Source organism: Panthera leo, chromosome B1 (genome assembly GCF_018350215.1).
Source record: "Panthera leo isolate Ple1 chromosome B1, P.leo_Ple1_pat1.1, whole genome shotgun sequence".
Taxonomy (NCBI): Eukaryota; Metazoa; Chordata; class Mammalia; order Carnivora; family Felidae; genus Panthera; species Panthera leo.
In genome coordinates this window covers 81,339,233-81,357,114 of record NC_056682.1, presented here as the reverse complement: position 1 = coordinate 81,357,114, position 17,882 = coordinate 81,339,233, and the positions used below count along the sequence as shown (strand labels likewise).

The 17,882-nt window shown below is 35.9% G+C and overlaps 1 protein-coding gene across 2 annotated transcripts in view; it reads left to right on the top strand.

The window, feature by feature from the left end:
• MMAA (metabolism of cobalamin associated A) overlaps nucleotides 1-17,882 on the top strand; it is a 50,113-nt gene that overhangs the window by 5,525 nt on the left and 26,706 nt on the right. Inside the window, exons 1-2 of one of the 2 annotated variants that reach the window (XM_042935393.1) lie at nucleotides 8,642-8,769; nucleotides 9,101-9,215. The exons of the other annotated variant lie outside the window; for it this stretch is intronic. The gene's annotated coding sequence lies outside the window, so the exon portion shown is untranslated. Of the gene's footprint in view, nucleotides 1-8,641; nucleotides 8,770-9,100; nucleotides 9,216-17,882 lie in introns of those variants that run through there. 2 annotated transcript variants of the gene reach the window in all.

Below are 17,882 nucleotides of genomic sequence, written 5' to 3'. Positions count from 1 at the left end.
TGAGTACTTAGGACATGTTCTTTTTTCTAAGAACATCTGTGAAGTGTAGAAATAACTAAAGACAGCATTTGTTCTTTCTATTACTATTATTATTAGCACTTACCTACATTTCGGGCACTGTTCTAAGCTCTGAAGTTACAGTTGTAAATGAGACAGACAAGACTTTGGTTCTTGTACAGCATTTGTTCAGTGTTGAGATGCCTCTCAAGACATGAAAAGAGAAAAAGATGGGTAAACTCTGGAGTAAGCCATTAAAAAAGCTTATGAAGCATCATTTTATTAATAACACAAGATAAAGAAATGTACTCTTGCCCAACAACACTCAACTGTAATCTGACTGAATGCTTAGATATATGTAAAAAATAAAAAAGTATATATCGATAAAAACTGGTGATCAACAATATAGGGGATAAAACCTTAAAATGAAGCTGGTGTATCAGGTGTTATAGATCAATGACACTAACCATTAAAATCATCTTACTCCTCTTCTGACTGAAATTTGGCCTCAAAGGGAAATTGGCCTGTAGAGAGAATTATTGACAAGTATCTGATGTATTTTCATAACCAATCAATAAATTGTCATTCTGGTCACACCCATTAGTGTCCATGAGTGTGTTTAAAATGAGTCTCTACCTGAGAGATCCTAAGTCAAGTGTGAGCCTGCCAGGCTGAAGATAGAGTGCAGCAGTTGACCACAGGTACCCAGTACCCCTGTCGGGGTGACCAGCAGGATTTCTCCATGAGACTACGGGATTTAGGGTAAGCAATAAGCAATTTGCATTAATAAATAATCATGAGATATTTTGGAGGCACTCCATCAACTATCTTTAGGGAGGAAATGATTTATTCTTTTTTAAATTTTTTTTAACGTTTATTCATTTTTGAGAGACAGAGACAGAGCACAAGTGGGAGGAGGGGCACCGAGACAGAAAGGGAGACACAGGATCCAAAGCAGGCTCCAGGCTCTGAGCTGTCAGCACAGAGCCTGACGCAGGGCTCAAACTCACTGACCATAACATTGTGACCTGAGCTGAAGTGGGATGCTTAACTGACTGAGCCACCCAGGAACCCCGGAAATAATGATTTAAAATGTGAGGTTGGCAATGGTTATTTCAAGGCTCAGAATAAACCATTTTCAAAACATTGGCTGATACTCTTAACAACTGTCAAAATAGACTAAAAAACGTAAGAGAAATTGAACCCACAACTTTAGATCCTTTCCTTTTATAAGTATAGTTTCTTTTTCTATCAGTAGGAAGACAGGCTAACACAGCCAATGGAGTTCCTTTAATTAAATAAACAGACATTTCTTATTTATTCTAACAAGCTGAAATAGTGTATGAGATTTCAAAAAAAAAAAAATCATTCAGCAGTTCAGGCTTGTCTCCCTTTTTTGTGAGATTGAAAAAGAACCAAAGAAACATTTGAATTTGGTATAAAGGGGACTAAGGATATTTATCATGAACAGTTTAATATTAGTCTTCTGAGACCAGAGCTACTCTTCTGAGTTCAGCAGAAATACACAATTTGATAAATATTGAATTACGCTTTAAGGCAATTCTCATACTTTAATATAATCTGTTTTTTAAAAATTTCTTTCTTTCTCCTTTGAAATAAAAGTCCACCACCAAATACAATTTAAAAAAATACATTGAATTGCTTTTCATCTCAGTTTAGGGAAGAGCCTTTAGCTCACTTTTATACCATAGCAATTTTTAGCAATTTTTCTCCTGAATGAGAGGAAAAGAAGCTTGAACGTTTCCGGAGAAATGTAGTAAAAAAAACCAGGATCCCTGTAAAGTGATGTGGTCATGTCAAATATATTGCATATATTGCTGTCAAGTTAAGATGATGCATTTAAAGACATTAAATTAGATTATGGTAACTATTTGGAAATTTGATTTTTCACATTATGAAATTTTGTGTAAACTGGAGAATATTTAAACATTTGAAACCATTGATCCAATTTTTCTACATCTTGCACATTAGGATCACCTGGTTGGGAGAGAGGTGGAGGGTAGAGAGGGTTGACTGTAAAAATATCGATGCCCGGTTCCCACCCCTGAGACTAGCTCCCTAGCTGATTATAATCTGCCATCAAAGTTAAGAACCACTGTCCTAAGATAATAATTGTGGCAAGTAACCATCAAACTTGAAGTCCAAAATGCATTTCAGTTTAGGTTAGGTTGCCAGATAAAATAGAGGATGCTTAGTTATATTTGAATTTCAGATAAACAATAAATATATTTTTAGTATTGGAATATAAATATGTCCTGAATATTACATAAGACCCTGCATTTTTATTTGCTAAATCCAGTAACCCTAATTTTTCTTTGCTTAAAACTTATCTGGAACGAAGTCGTTTATCTACCAATGGAGTTCTTTAGAAACAGATTTCTCTGGGACAAACTACAATAACAACAAAACTGGGTAAACATGTTAGATGCTCTCCTGTTCTGGGCTCTTAAATAAGTTCATCTCCTCTCTATACTTTCAGTTTTCCTTCCATTGTCTCTTGCCTCTAACGACACCAATTATTTTTGGGTTCCCCAGACCCTAGTCCAACATGGGTTAGGGGTAACCCCACACAAAACACTCAATTCTGACACTATCTACCTGGAAACAGCATCTGATTCCACAGGTTAAGGGTTCTGCTCTACAAGACTGTGCCCCACTCCCCACTCCCCACTCCAGATGCCAGTGACAAGTAGGTCCCAGGCTGTTGTCTGTGCTTGTGGCCTATAGGCTACAGATTGGAGGTTCTGACAACCTCCTCCTTAGGTCCTTTTAATTTGCTAGAGTGGCTCACAGAACTAGGGGAAACAGTTTGCCTGTGTATTAAAAGATTCGATAAAGGATATGAATCAGCAGCCAGATGAGGAGATGCATAGAGCAGAGTATGGGTAAGGGACACGAGCTTCTATGCCTTCTCTTAGCTCCCTTATTCCTCTTCCCAAACACAACCCCCTCCAACTCCTAAAGGTAACCAGAATGGTGACTTTTAAAATAGTCACTTTTTGGAGTGCCCGGGTGGCTTAGTCAGTTGAACATCTGATTCTTGGTTTCAGCTCAGGTCATGATTTCACAGTTTGTGTGTTCAAGCCCTGCATTGGGCTCTGTGATGACAGTGCAGAACCTGTTTGGGATTCTCTCTCTTCCCCTTCCCCCCACCCCCGCTCACACGCATGTGCTCTATCTCTAAAAACTAAAATAAATTTTTAAAAATAAATAAAATAATCACTTTTCTATTTTTCCCCTTAGTTTCCCCACCCAAATATGTATCCATAAACATTATAATTTGTTTATGTTTGAACTTTAAATGGAATCATGTAGCATAAAGATTTTATGCCTAGATTCTTTTACTGAATTTTTTGTTGTTGTGACTCATTAGTGTTGATCCATGTAGCAGTAGTTTATTTATTTACATTGTTCTATATATTCCATTATTTGAAAATATCACAGTTTAGGGAGCCTGGATGGCTCAGTCATCAGTCAAGCATCCGACTTTGGCTCAGGTCATGATCTTGCAGTTTGTGAGTTCGAGACCCAGGGTCGGGCTCTGTGCTGACAGCTCGGAGCCTGGAGCCTGCTTCAGATTCTGTGTCTCTCCCTCTCTCTGCCCCTCCCATGCTCATGCTCTGTCTCTCTCTGTCTCTCAATAATAAATAAACGTTAAAAAAAGATTGAAAATACCACAATTTATTTATTCCTCTGCTAATGGACATTTGTGTCTCTCTGTTTTAGGGCATAATGCCTCTATGAACATTCTCACACATTTCTCCAGGCACATGAGGGTCAACATTCCTCTGTGGTATATACCTGGGAGTGGCATTACTGCATCATGTGCATATGTACATCTTTATTTTGACATAATTTTGAACTGTTAGAAATGTTGCAAAAATGGTACAGAGTTCCCATATACCATTCACTAAGAGTTCCCTAATTATAACATTTTACATAATCATAGTACAATTATCAAAAAGAGGATATTAATATTTATGCAATAAAATTTATGCAATAAAACTAACCACACACCTTATTTGAATTTTGCCAGTTTTCTTACTTCCAACATTTCTGTACCCTTATGTTTTAGATGTGTCTCGGGTCAGCATATAGTTTGATTTTTAAAAACCCAGTCTCACAATTTTTTAACTTGAAGTATTTAATCCATTTATATTAAATGTAATTGCTAATAGATAAGGGCTTCTCTGTGTAAATCATTTTAACCTACCATTTTATTTTATTTTGTGCTTTGCATTTGTTTCTTCTATTTTTTTTTCTCTATGTTTGGGTCTTCTTTTGGGTCGATTTAGTTATTTTGATCACTCCAGTTTCCCCAATTTTTTTTAGTGTTTGACATAGAAATTACAATACGAACACTTAACTTATTGAAGCCTAAAGTTAATATATTTATCTACAAGGACCTACCACACTTTTAAGTCCATTTACTTCTTGTCCCCAAATAACATTTAATTATTTTCATAGATTTTAAGTCTAAGTTGTTTTTCATGCCACTAGACATTATCATTTTGTTTGAAACATGCAATATTTGTTCACATTCACTCATACCATTTAGCCCTTCCTCTGCCCTTTGTTTCCTTTTGCCTATCAGACTCTTCCTTTCAAATCACTTTTCCCTTCAATCCAAATTTTATCTTTCATAATTTCTTTTTTGGGATTTTGCAGTGGTAATAAACTCTCCCCATTTTATTTTTGTTTTAAAATGTCTCTATTTTACCCTCAATTTTGGAAAGATGGTTTTACTGGATATAGAATTTTAGATTAGCAGTAATTTCCTTTCAGCATATTAAAGATATTTCACTATCTACTGACTTTCATTATTTGCTGTCAATCTAACTGAGTATCTTTTGAATATGTCTTTTTTTTTTTTTTCTTCTGGCTTCTTTTAAAATAATCTTAAGATTTTGCTTTCTGCTATTACACTATGGTTCCAGGTGGAGGTTTATTTTGAATGTTTTTGGTACTTCTGGAAAATTGTCATCCACTTTCTGTGCCACATCTCTTTTTCTCTCCTCTTTAAATGGAACTGTTTTTAGACATGTGGTAGACTTTTTTACTCTAAGCCCCATGTTACATAAACTCCTGTTCATAACTAGCACCTCTTTGTATCTCTGCATTCAGATAATCTCCTCTTCCCTATCTTCAAACGCACTAATTCTTTATTCAAATATTTCTTAATATGTTGCTAAATCTCCAATTGAGTTTTTATCTTAATTATTTTTTTATCTCTAGAAGTTCTGTTTAGTTTTCTTGCAAATATGCTAGCCTATATTTTATAGTTTCCTATCCTTTGAAGATATTTTAAACTTGTTTTTCATTTTTTAAAATGTAGTGAGCGTAGTAATTATATTATCTATCCCTGAAAAAGTCGAATTCAACGTACTCTTTTGTTTCTGTAGTTTGTTGTTTCTGCTGATTTTCATTCTTGAGGATTTCCCCAGGGTACTCTGTTACTTTTGACTGTAAGCTGCTTTTTGTTCTCCTTTGGAAAATTATTTTTGAGGATTCCCATTGGCCTAAAGTAAAGATATCTTTGCCTCTGTCCGATACATAGGTACACTATCAGTTCAGAAACAGCTTAAATTCATGGCTTAAGGGGTTCGGAACCATCTCAGTGATGTGAATATGGTATGCAAGCTCCTGAAGCATCCATCTAGTTAAAACTTTCTCAGGGATGGTTTTTATTTCCCTTCCCTGCTCTGCTCAGAGCTAAGGAAGCCTTCCTGCAGAAATGGGGGTAGGTTAACCTTTGGCTCATCCTTAGACTGAGGGAATATGGTTTGAGTATCTTAGCTTTATTCTGGAAGAGTTTCCTTTTAGATCTTCACCTTGGTTAAACCCTGGGCTTTGATTTCTCTTGTCCACCCTCCCCAAGTCCACTTAAAGTGAAAGTTTGCCTAGTTTCGCAAACGCTCTAGTGCAAAAGCAACTGAAGTGCTCTGCTAACATCTCTAAGGATTCCTTCTCTATTTAGATTTTGGCCTGGAAATTCCTTACTGTCTCATCAGATCTTTGTTGCTTTTAAAAACTTGCTTTTTGTGCTATTTTAAGTTGTTCTTCCCTCCAGCTGAGAGGGTTGGCCTGAATAATGTAATCTGTCATGATTGAAAAGGTAGGTTTTATTTTACAATTTAAAAAATTATTTTCAACCTGTGTTTCTGTCCCCTTCCTCATATTTAATGTGTGTGCGTGTGTGTGTGTGTGTGTGTGTGTGTGTGTGTGTGTTTTAATTCGAAATTGCCAGGACATTTTTGTAGTACTTTTCTTCCAATGACACAACTCTTGGTCCATGTATACCTCTATTAGTTTTTATTTCATAGTTCTTTGATTTCTGTTTTTATCTTTATTTGCTTTCTTATCATTAAAAAAAATTCTAACTTATTGAGTTGAATATTTCATTTATTTTTAGTTTTCTTTTTCAAATAATGAAAAGATTTAAATTATAAATTTGTTTTTGAGTTCAATTTTGGATGTATCCCATTCTATTATTTCACATGCTCTTTTTCTGAAGTCCTATAGTTTTTGTTTCCTTTTTCCCTTTTATTTGATCATTTATTATTGATTTTGATTGTATTTTATTATTTTTAGAGAATGTGGTCTGTTTAATTTCAGATTTTCAAAAAATTTACTGAGATTTAAAAAATTAATAAGATTTAATGGCCTAATATATTTATCAATCTTATATATATTTTTAAATTTATTTAATGTTTATTAATTTTTGAGAGAGAGACAGAGACAGAGCGCAAAAAGGGAAGGGGCAGAGAAAGAAGGAGACACAGAATCTGAAGCAGGCTCCAGGCTTTGAGCTGTCAGCACAGAGCCTTATGTGGGGCTCAAACTCACGAACTGTAAGATCATGACCTGAGCTAAAGTCGGACCCTCAACTGACTGAGCCACACAGGCAACCCTCAATTTTATATATTTTGCAGATGCTAGTCAAAAAAAAAAAAAAAAAGAATATGTAGGGTCTAACATTCAAGATATACATAAACATAGATATTAATCTTTAAAATTATAGTGATATCAGAGACATTTTCTTCCTACTTGAGTTATTCGGCCATTCATTCAAATGACATAGATATAAAATAGGAATCTTTCTTAGGGGTAACATGTTTAAACCTACTCTCTTTTAAATTTGAAGGCATTTTCCTTTGCATTACTTTAGAATGCTTAATATTTTGACTAATGTACTTGAAAGAGTAAAGCGTGTGGTTATTGTATGTAAACCGATTACTTTCTCACACTCTCTAATGTAATTTCCTGTACCACTTTCAACACTGAATACATCAACTCTGTGGTCTTTCTGTGTCTTTTTGTCTCTCCAGTAAGCAACATCACAACTGTGCTTCTTCTTAATGCTTTGGACTGTTACTGTGTCAATTTTTTTCCTAATTAACCATATATAAAGGGACAAATGGGCAAGAATATAATTTGTATGTAGTATTTTGACTTTAGAAAGTCTCTCTTCTCTTTTTATTTTTTTAATCATTATAAGATTTTTTTTTTGCAAAATGGCTCCTCACAGAAATTTTAAAAACAGCATTGCAATATAAAGAAGCAGAAAAAGAAGGTGCATATAATTCCATCACTCCAAGGCAACCACTGTTAACTAGTCTTGCTTGTTTCCTTCTATTTTTTCCAGAACTGTTTTTACATGATTCAGATCGGTTTTGTATTGACTTTTCCATTATATCATGTATATTTTTCATTATTAAAATCTATCCATCAGAATTGTTTAAATGCCTTGATAACATTCCATTATTTACTTAATATTCCTTTAATGTTATAATTTTCAATATCTTTGCATTAACAATGTTTAGATGGATTTCTTTTCTTTTTTTCTTTGTTTTTCTTAATACTGTTGGACCTCTATCTTTCAGATGCATTCAAAGCACCTGAAGAGCCCCATGCCCAGAGTCTCTGATTCAGTAAGTCTGGGGTGGGGCCAAAGAACTTGCTTTTGTAACAACTTTAGGTGATGCTGATTGTCCAGTGACATTTTGAGTCACTGGAATAGCTGTAATTAACAGAATGTATACAGATTGATTTCAATAAATTTCTAAAAACAGTGCTTCTTCCTTCCACAGTAAGTTATATCATTGATATTGCAGAGGAAAAAATAGTAACACTTATCTTGATTAGAAAAAGAAATACTGATGTGTATTAAAAGGCCTCTAAAATCTTTACTCACAGGCTTTTGCTAACGTATTTGTGCTTACTGTGGAATCTTACTGGAACACTTATCCATTTGACCCTGGAGCTACATCACTATACAGCTGGTCTCTTTTTTTCTTTTCTTTCTTTCTTTCTTTCTTTTTTTTTTTTTAAGTCACCTGCTCTCATTTAATTCATTTCCTTTGGTGTTTTCCTTCCTGTGGGAAGTCTCTGACATCTGTCCCACATACTTCTTTATGAATACAAAGGCTCATCTTTTATCTTATTTTTAACTTTTATGAGTCAGTTACTCTTACCCTTTTTATAGTTACGACCTTTTCATTCCTTATGTTTTAAAAAGACATTCTACACTGTAATTCTTGTGGTGGCTTTTTTCAAAAACAATCTTATTTTTTAACACCTTTAATTATCTTCTGTTGACTTTTATATTTAGGTCTGAGCCTAATGTCAAATACTAGCAGCACAAGGGCTTCTTACTTCATTGGCACCATCATGTGGCGAAACTGTGTATCACAGTGGAAAACCTGCCACATTATATAGAGATAACACTGGAACTGGAGAGCCCATAATAAGGTGGGGGATCTGAAACAATCCTATTACTTTAGTTAATGCACAGCAAAATGAGAGCTAATAAACACCAATGATTAATTATGAGGACACTGCAGTCGAAGAGCTCAAACCCTGGCTTTCCCATTTATTATGATATGGCAATGGTTAATCTCCTTGAGTCTCCATTTCCTCATAAGTATGGGGCTACGAGTAGCATCTATCTCACAGGAATGTCATGAGGAACAATTACTAATATGACAATAGCACAATGGCCATCAAATAGCTCAATAATATCAGTTGTGATTAGCTGTTAACAAACCATCACATTCCATTTTTTCTTTATGTTCAAATCCAGAATAGAAAGAGCACCAAAGAAGAAGACTTCCTCTGAGATTTTAGAGAATTATGCTAAAATGGTAGAATTATTTTCAGAATGATCGGAAGTAGCATGAAGTTAAAAACTGCAAAAGGTAGATATTGAAAGAACATTTACACAAAAAATGTCTTTTCAGAAAAAAGGAAGGAAACTTCTGGTAAGGTCTTCTAAATTATTCTTACAAAGTGAAATTTGAAAGTTATCTGGTTGAATTAACCATAACTGACTGTCAAAATAAGTAATTATTGGTGGGGGGAGGTAACTTAAAATTCTTTTCAAGGGTAGAAAAAAAAACCTTTTAATATTAAACATAATTTATAGTCCTATATCCTTTTAAAGGTTATTTTTTTTAATGTCTATTTATTTATTTTGAGAAAGAGCATGAGCTGGGTAGGGACAGAGAGAGAGAGAGAGAGAGAGAGAGAATCCCAAGTGGGTTCCCTGTGGAGCCTGATGTAGGGCTTGATCCCACAAACCGCAAGATCATGATCTGAGCTGAAATCAAGAGTCAGATGCCTAATTGAGCTACCCAGGTGCCCCCAAAATGTATGCTCTTATAAGTCCTTAAAAGAGATACACTTAGGATGAAATCTGGATGCTGGAAATTTTTCTATTTGAAAATGAATTTTAATTATTTCATTAGAAAAACTGGATGAAAAGTTATTTAAGATCAATGAGAATAAAGCATGTGGGATATTTGCCATGCCCTCCCCCCTACCCTTTTAAAACCATGCACACCATTAAATAGTATGGGTAATCTTGCCAGGACAAGAATCTTACATTCAGTTTCCAAAGTGTAGTTTCCCCAGATAGTTAGCATGGTTCAAAGAATTTTCGTTATGCCATTATGCAAATGCAGTCTATGTTCATTATCTTTCTACTTATTAAATTCATCAAAAGCTGTCCAGGAACAGATTTTCTGTTTTGTCAACTACACCCACAGTCTTGTTCCCAGATTTTTCATCAGTATTTTCAGACTGTGAGGGAAAGAAAGCAAGAAATGGGAATGATTTCATGAATTTTAAATATGCTGTAACTCTTGTTTCAGTGCAATACTCAAGTATATAACAGCCGTCTGTAGTTGCTCACAGCATACCCCAATCTCAGGGCACTGCCAGGTTAGCACAGTTGGTTAGAATGTGGCACTAATACATCCATAATCAATTCCTACATGATTCAGTTGGCTGTGGAGAGAAGAAAAACGTCTTTAGTGTCAACATGAACTTCTGTGGCTAGCAGTTTAGAAAGTCTATGCCTTTGATTACTGAAATTTGGGGATTTTCCAGAAATTTAGTATTGACTTCTATTTTAATTTTATTGTGGTCAGAGAACATACTTTGCACAATTTCAATCCTTACAAATTAATTGAGGCTGTTCTAAAGCCAAGAATATGATCTTTCTTGGTGTATGCTCTGGGTGCACAAATAGGAGATATATATAGGAGATCTATCTATCTATGTATCTATCTGTCTGTCTGTCTATATATACACATACATATCCATTTAGGCAATGTTTCACAGTAGTACAGTCTTCATATATCTTTCATTAAATTTATTTCTAGATATTTATAATGCTATTTTAAATGTTATATTTATTTTTAAATTTTTAAAATAATTTTTTGAAGTTTATTTATTAATTTTGAGAGAGAGAGAGAGAAAACAGGGAGAGAATGAGAGAGAATCTCAAGCACTGCCCACACAGAGCCCGATATGGGGTTCAGACTCACAAACCATGAGGTCATGACCTGAGCCGAAATCAAGAGTCGGACGCTTAACCGACTGAGCCACTCAGGCGCCCCTAAATGTTATATTTAAAAATTCATTTCCGGGGCACCTGGGTGGCGCAGTCGGTTAAGCGTCCGACTTCAGCCAGGTCACGATCTCGCGGTCCGTGAGTTCGAGCCCCGCGTCAGGCTCTGGGCTGATGGCTCGGAGCCTGGAGCCTGTTTCCGATTCTGTGTCTCCCTCTCTCTCTGCCCCTCCCCCGTTCATGCTCTGTCTCTCTCTGTCCCAAAAATAAATAAAAAAAAAAAAAAAAAAAAAAAAAAAATTCATTTCCTAATTGGTGCTTGCTAATATGTAGAAATACCGATTCTTATATACTGATCTGTTATCCTGTGCTCGCTAACTTTAATTATTCGTTCCAGTAGATCTCCAAGATTTTCTACATGGACAGTAATTAATCTAAAGACAGGTAATTAATAGTTTTTCAAAATAACTTTTGGGGCACCTGGGTGGCTCAGTCAGTTAAGCGTCTGACTTCAGCTCAGGTCATAATCTCCTGGTTTGTAAGTTCGAGCCCCACATTGGGCTCTGTGCTGACAGCTCAGAGCCTGAAGCCTGTTTCAGATTCTGTGTTTTCCTCTCTCTCTGACCCTCCCCTGCTCATGCTCATGCTCTGTCTCTCTCTCTCTCTAATATAAACATTAAAAGAATAATTTTCTATGCAGACCTCTGTGAATAGACAGTTTTATTCTTCCTTTCTAATCTTTCCATGTTTTATAATTTTAATTTATTTTTGCCTATTGCAATATCTAAGAGGACATAAAGTTGAATAGAAGTAGTGAGAGCAGACATTCTCACCTTTTACCCAATCCTAGGATTGAATATTTCACCATTAAGCATGATAGTAGCTACAGGTCTTTCTTAGATGCTCTTTATAAAATTAAGTCAGTTCTCTTTCTATTTTTGTGAATGTTTTCAGCATAAATTGGCAATAAATTGTGTCAAATGCTTTTTCTGTGTTTATTGAAATGATCATATGATCTTTTTCCTTTTTATTAATATGGCAAGCTACCTTGTTTGATTCATTAAATGTTGAGCAAATCTCGCAGTCTAGGAAAAACCCCAATTGGCCACTGTATTTTATCCTTTTTGCTGTGTTCAATGTGTTAGGATTTTATACAGGATTTTTGCAGTTTTATTTATGAGTGATATTGGTCTGTGATCTTTTTCTTCTAATGTCTTTGTCAGACATTTCTATCATGGTTATGCTGTCATTATAAAATTAGTGGGGTATTATTCTCTCCTCCTCTGTCTTCTCAAAGACTTTATATAAGATTGACAGTTTATATTCTTTAAATATTGATTGAATTCACCAGTGAAATCATCTGGGCCTGGAGTTTTCTTTGCAAAGTGTTCTTTAATTATGAATTCAAGTTCTGTAATAGATGTACAACTACTAAGATTTTTCTACTTCTTCTTTAGTCAGTTTTGGTTAAGTTTTGTTTTTCCAAGAATTTATCAATTTCTTCTAAGTTATCGAATTCTATTAAGCTAAATTTGTAATATTCTCCTTTGATGGTTTTAATTAGAATTTTCCAGCCTCATTACTATTGCTATTTGGGGCCAGAAAATTGCCATGGGGAATTCTTCTGTGCATAGCGGCAGCCCTGACTTCTATATATTATATGCTGGTAGCAGCCTCCCCCATTGTGAGAACCAAAAATGTCTCTAGGGGACAAAACATCTCCAGCTGAGAACCAGGGTTTTAATGTCTGTAGGATCTTTAGTGGTCTTCCATTTTAGATACTGGTAATTTGTCTCCATTTTTAAATTAGTTTTGTTAAGGGCTGTGTAGGGTGTACAAAAGCAGGCTTTGCCCCAAATTTGGCCTGTGGACCATTTCACTGACCTTGACTTAGAGCACTGATTACTCTTTTTTCATAAAGTAATAAAAAAGGTATACATTTTTCCTCTAAGAATACTTTATCTGTATCCCATACCTTTTGACATGCTGTGTTGTGTTGATGGATATTAGCCAAATAATGGCTATGGAGAGTTATTTATCTATGAAGATAACATATGATCATTATTGTTATTCGAACAAAATTGCTTACAAATGGACTTTTGGTTCTGTGAGAGACAAGCAATGAAGAACAATTAATATAACGATATAATAAAATTTAGTCACATAAATTAAATACACTCTCCCAAGTAGTTGATAAATTGATATAAATTCCTACCATCTGGTGACAATAGCCTTCTTGCTCTTGCAGCTAGGGGAAGCCGCAGTCTGCACCACCCAGAACATCTATTAGGACAAGAAGAATATAATAATTTTACCACACCTTATCGAATATTGATTTGCTGCCACCTGCTGGGAGGCAGGAGTTTCCAGTGTCCTTAAAGGGCAAGAATGATGACCTTAGAAGCTGTAAAACTTTGCCTGTCTCATAAAATGAAGCATAATATAGGAACTTTTGGGCCTGAAAAAAATCAATAATTTTATTTTTGTCTATTTTAGAAATCAGTAATTTTGAATACATTAACTGTGTATAAAGAAAATATGATCTGTATACAAAAATGGGAGTGCACTCTTTTCCATCTAAGAGAAATTAGATGGTACATTTGCATTTACCATGAAATGATGTACAATAAAGTTCCTTAAAATGGTGAGTTCCTCAAGTACTGATTGTATATTTATGTAACAGTAATTAACCTCTTGACTGGTGCTAATGGAGAAACTTCAGAGCTGAAGAACCACAACTAAATGAAGATTAGTAAAAAAACAATACTAAATCTAATGATAACGATGCTTATGATGGGTAGAAATATAGCCTATCAAAGATGTCCATACTCTGATTCCCAGTGCCCAGAGAGTGGAGCTGTGAGCCCAGAGAGCAGAACCAAACAAGAACCACAGATCAGTGCTTGGCTTGAAACTTAATGGGGACTGCCTGATTGGTCTTTGAAATTATTTGGGTCTGGTGACTCCTTTTTTTCTTCCATTTTCTCCCTTTTTGATTGGGAATGGCTGCAACTGCTCTCCTGAGCCTCCTCTTCCATTGCATTTTGAGAGCAGACATCTGGTTTTCTAGTTTCACAGGTCTATAGATGGAAAGGGATTTTGCCAGGGATGGGATTATACTTAGAGCCTCACCTATACATAATTTAGATGTGGTTTGGGATTTTTGAAATTCAGATGAAATGCTGCAATGTGTTGAGACTTTGGGGAGACTTAGGGAGGGGGTGAATAGATTTTGCATGTGAACAGACCTGAATCTTTGGGGATTAGAGGATGGCCTGTGGGAGGAAGAATGCCTCTCTCATAGATGTTCACACCCTGATTACCAGAGTCTGTGAATATTACAAGGATAAAAGGATTTTTGCAGATGTGATTAAGGTTAAGAACCCTGAGATGGAGAGATTATCCTGGATTACCTGGATGGGTCCAATTTAATCACAAGATCCTTAAAAGTAGAGACTTTTTGACCAATGTTAATGACTTTGAAGACAGAAAGGGACCACAAGCCAAGGAATGTAAGCGGCCTCTAGAATCAGGAAAAGGCAAAGCAACAGATCTTTCCTTAGAGAGGATTCTCTCCAGAAAGGAATTCAGTTAAGCTGATATCTTGATTTTACCCCAGTGAGACTTGTGTTGGACTTCAGATTTACAGAACTGTAAGAAAATAAATCTGCCTTTTTTTTTTTTTTTTCAACGTTTTTTATTTATTTTTGGGACAGAGAGAGACAGAGCATGAACGGGGGAGGGGCAGAGAGAGAGGGAGACACAGAATCGGAAACAGGCTCCAGGCTCCGAGCCATCAGCCCAGAGCCTGACGCGGGGCTCGAACTCACGGACCGCGAGATCGTGACCTGGCTGAAGTCGGACGCTTAACCGACTGCGCCACCCAGGCGCCCCAATCTGCCTTTTTTTAAACCACTAAGTTCATGGTAATTTCTTATCACAGCAAGAGAAAATGAATATGAACAGCTAGGGGTTACTATGTTCTGCTTCCTAGGTAACTCTCTCTAAAAAGGAAGCTAAAACACCTCTGAAAGCATATTACATAATCTGGCCTTGGCTACCTCTCTGACCTCATCTCCTACAACTCCTCCTGTTTTTTATCATTCACTCTGTTCTCCTTACTATTCTTGAAACATGGTAAGCCCGCTGCCCTTTCTCAAACCCCACTTTCCTTAGCTCCGCGTAACCCACTCCTTCACTTCCTTCAGGTCTCTGCTCCAATGTCATCTTCTCAGTGAGGTCTTCATTGTTGACCCTATATGAGTACTATGTGCCCCACCCTTACCTGGTATCCCCAAATCTCTGACCCTAGTTTATTATTCTACATAGCCCTTATCATTTGATACATATTTGCTTGTTTACTGTTTCTTTTTGTTTTTCTGTCCACAGTATTTGTTAGTTGTTTATCAAGAGAAACTATTCCATAACCCAATATTCAGGAACACAGGTCAGTGACAAACTTCCACGGAACTCAACCCAAAGAAATTCTTTACATTCCAAATCACTTTGCACTCAGAAAGATACCAGTCCTCCTCATCTCCTCAAAACCTTTCATGTAATCCTAATTTCTGTAGAAATCTGCATATGCCTTCTTTCTTGGTTTGGCCACAGCAAACTTACAGAAAGCTGCAACCCCTAGGGATACAACAAATGCTTCAACAATATGAAATTGCAGACACTTGGACACAAGGCCTTGCACCTGAGGTTTTGTCAAAGCACTGGAAGTCATGGCAGCTCTTCTCCTCAACACTAACCTCAAACTCAATGTTCTTTCTCGCTCCCCAAATGTACTGCTGTATGTGGCAGGAGCTTTATCTATACATTATTGATGGCAGCTTTCTCCCTAGAACTTAGTAGAGTACATGGGCACATAGCAGTAAAGAAATATTTGTAGGAATAAGCGAACATTTTAAAAACTATCAACAGATTATAAGAATTCACCAATATTGTTAAAATTCTAATGCAATATACACAACATAGAGCAGGGATCTTTGGATGATATACATGAACATTACTTTGGCAAATATGCCTCAGTGGATTCAATATCACACCCTTGAGAATGAGGTCATTTCCCAAGTGATTTCCTATAGTTCTTAGACATGGCACACCATTTCTTAAGGTCAGATTGTAAGAAAATTAGTATATAAATGAGTTCTGTATTTTCCTATAAATAAGCATTACCAGCATATTTTTTTTAAAAAAAAGTTCGTAAAAAAAGTAAAAGCTAGTAATTGCTAGCTACAATTTCTTCTCTAATTTTTAATTTTAATATTTTTAATGTTTTGTGGGGGTTTTTTTGTTTTTGTTTTTTTTGTTTTTTTTTTTTTTGAGAGAGAGAGAGAGAGCATGTACAAGCAGGGGAGGGCAGAGAGAAAGAGAGGATCCTAAGTGGGGTCATTGACAGCAGTTAGCCCCACACGGAGCTTGAACTCATGAACCAAACTGTGAGATCATGACCTGAACCAAAGTCGAAGCTGGATGCTCAACCGACTGAGCTACTCAGGCGCCCCATCCGCACAACTATTAAAAAAAAATTCAAACCTATAGAAAAGTTTAAAGAGCATTTGTATACTATTCAGCTAGAACCACAATTAACACAGTGCCAGGTTTTCTCTTTACATATACACTTTTTCTTTTTTTGGCCTGGATTATCTGAAGGAAGTTCCCAGACAGATTTCATGATGTCTTTCCTAAATACTTGAGCATGCGTCTCCTAAGAATAAAAGCATTATTGTAATAACACAATTTATCATACCTGAGAAATTTAAGTCAACAATAGATCTACTTTGCTTCCATGTTCAAATTTGCTCAATTGTCCACAAAATTCCTCTAAAACTTAAAAAAAAAAAAAATTTATAATCCTATACAGTTCAGTTGCCCTAAATGCAGATCAGTCTTTTAAAAATTTCTTCTGGGGGCGCCTGGGTGGCTCGGTCAGTTAAGCGTCCGACTTCGGCTCAGGTCATGATCTCATGGTCCGTGGGTTCGAGCCCCTCGTCGGGCTCTGTGCTGACAGCTCAGAGCCTGGAGCCTGTTTCAGATTCTGTGTCTCCCTCTCTCTGTGACCCTCCCCCGTTCATGCTCTGTCTCTCTCTGTCTCAAAAATAAATAAACGTTAAAAAAACAATTTAAAAAAAAATAAAAAAAAAATTCTTCTGTCCTTTGACCTTACTGAAAAGTCCAAATAAATCACACTGGATTTATCTGAGTGTTCCTCACAGATTCACGCTAACATTTTTCGCAAGAATGCTAGAAATTTAAATAACCTCACAGCAATAGGTTTGTGTTTTCCCCAGTGATGATTCTAAGCGTTTTTTCCACAAAGCATCTATTAACGTTTTGCAAAGGACGAATGTTCAAAGAACAGTTTAGGAAACACCTGGATAAGGAAAGAAAAGAAAAGAAAAGAAAAGAAAAGAGAAAAGAGAAAAAAGAAAAGAGAGGGAGGGATGGAGGGAGGAAGGGAGAAGGAAGAAGGAAATGAACTAAAGTGTTTAAGTTTGAAGAATAACAACCAGGTAAGGATTAAAAATCATTTTTAAATTAACAAAGTCCTCATTTCCTTAGGTAAAGCAAACAGAGCTTTCATTAAATTTAACACTAATCAAAAAAAAAAAAATTTGGACAGATGAATAACCCCAAACTTAAAGAAATGAAGTAACCTCTACCAAGTTTTATCCTTATTGTATTTAGTGTGTTCAGGAGCTGCGATATGAAACCAGATCTGACTGCTTCCATGTTTTCCACAAGGCCCTCTACTTCACTCAGACTTAGTTTTCTTTTTCTGTAATTCATTGTACTTGGGTCAATTACAATTACTCTGGGGTAAAAGTGGTGGTCTTTTAGTCTGAATAATAATGAAGACACTAAGGAAGACCAATTCGTTTTTTTTATTGTTCTATGTTCAACAAGAATGAACCCACAAATAGCTGAGAAAGGCCTAACCTCTCACAAATGCATGCAATTATGCTTATCATATGGGGAGACTGGGGTCAAGGCTCCAGATACTAAT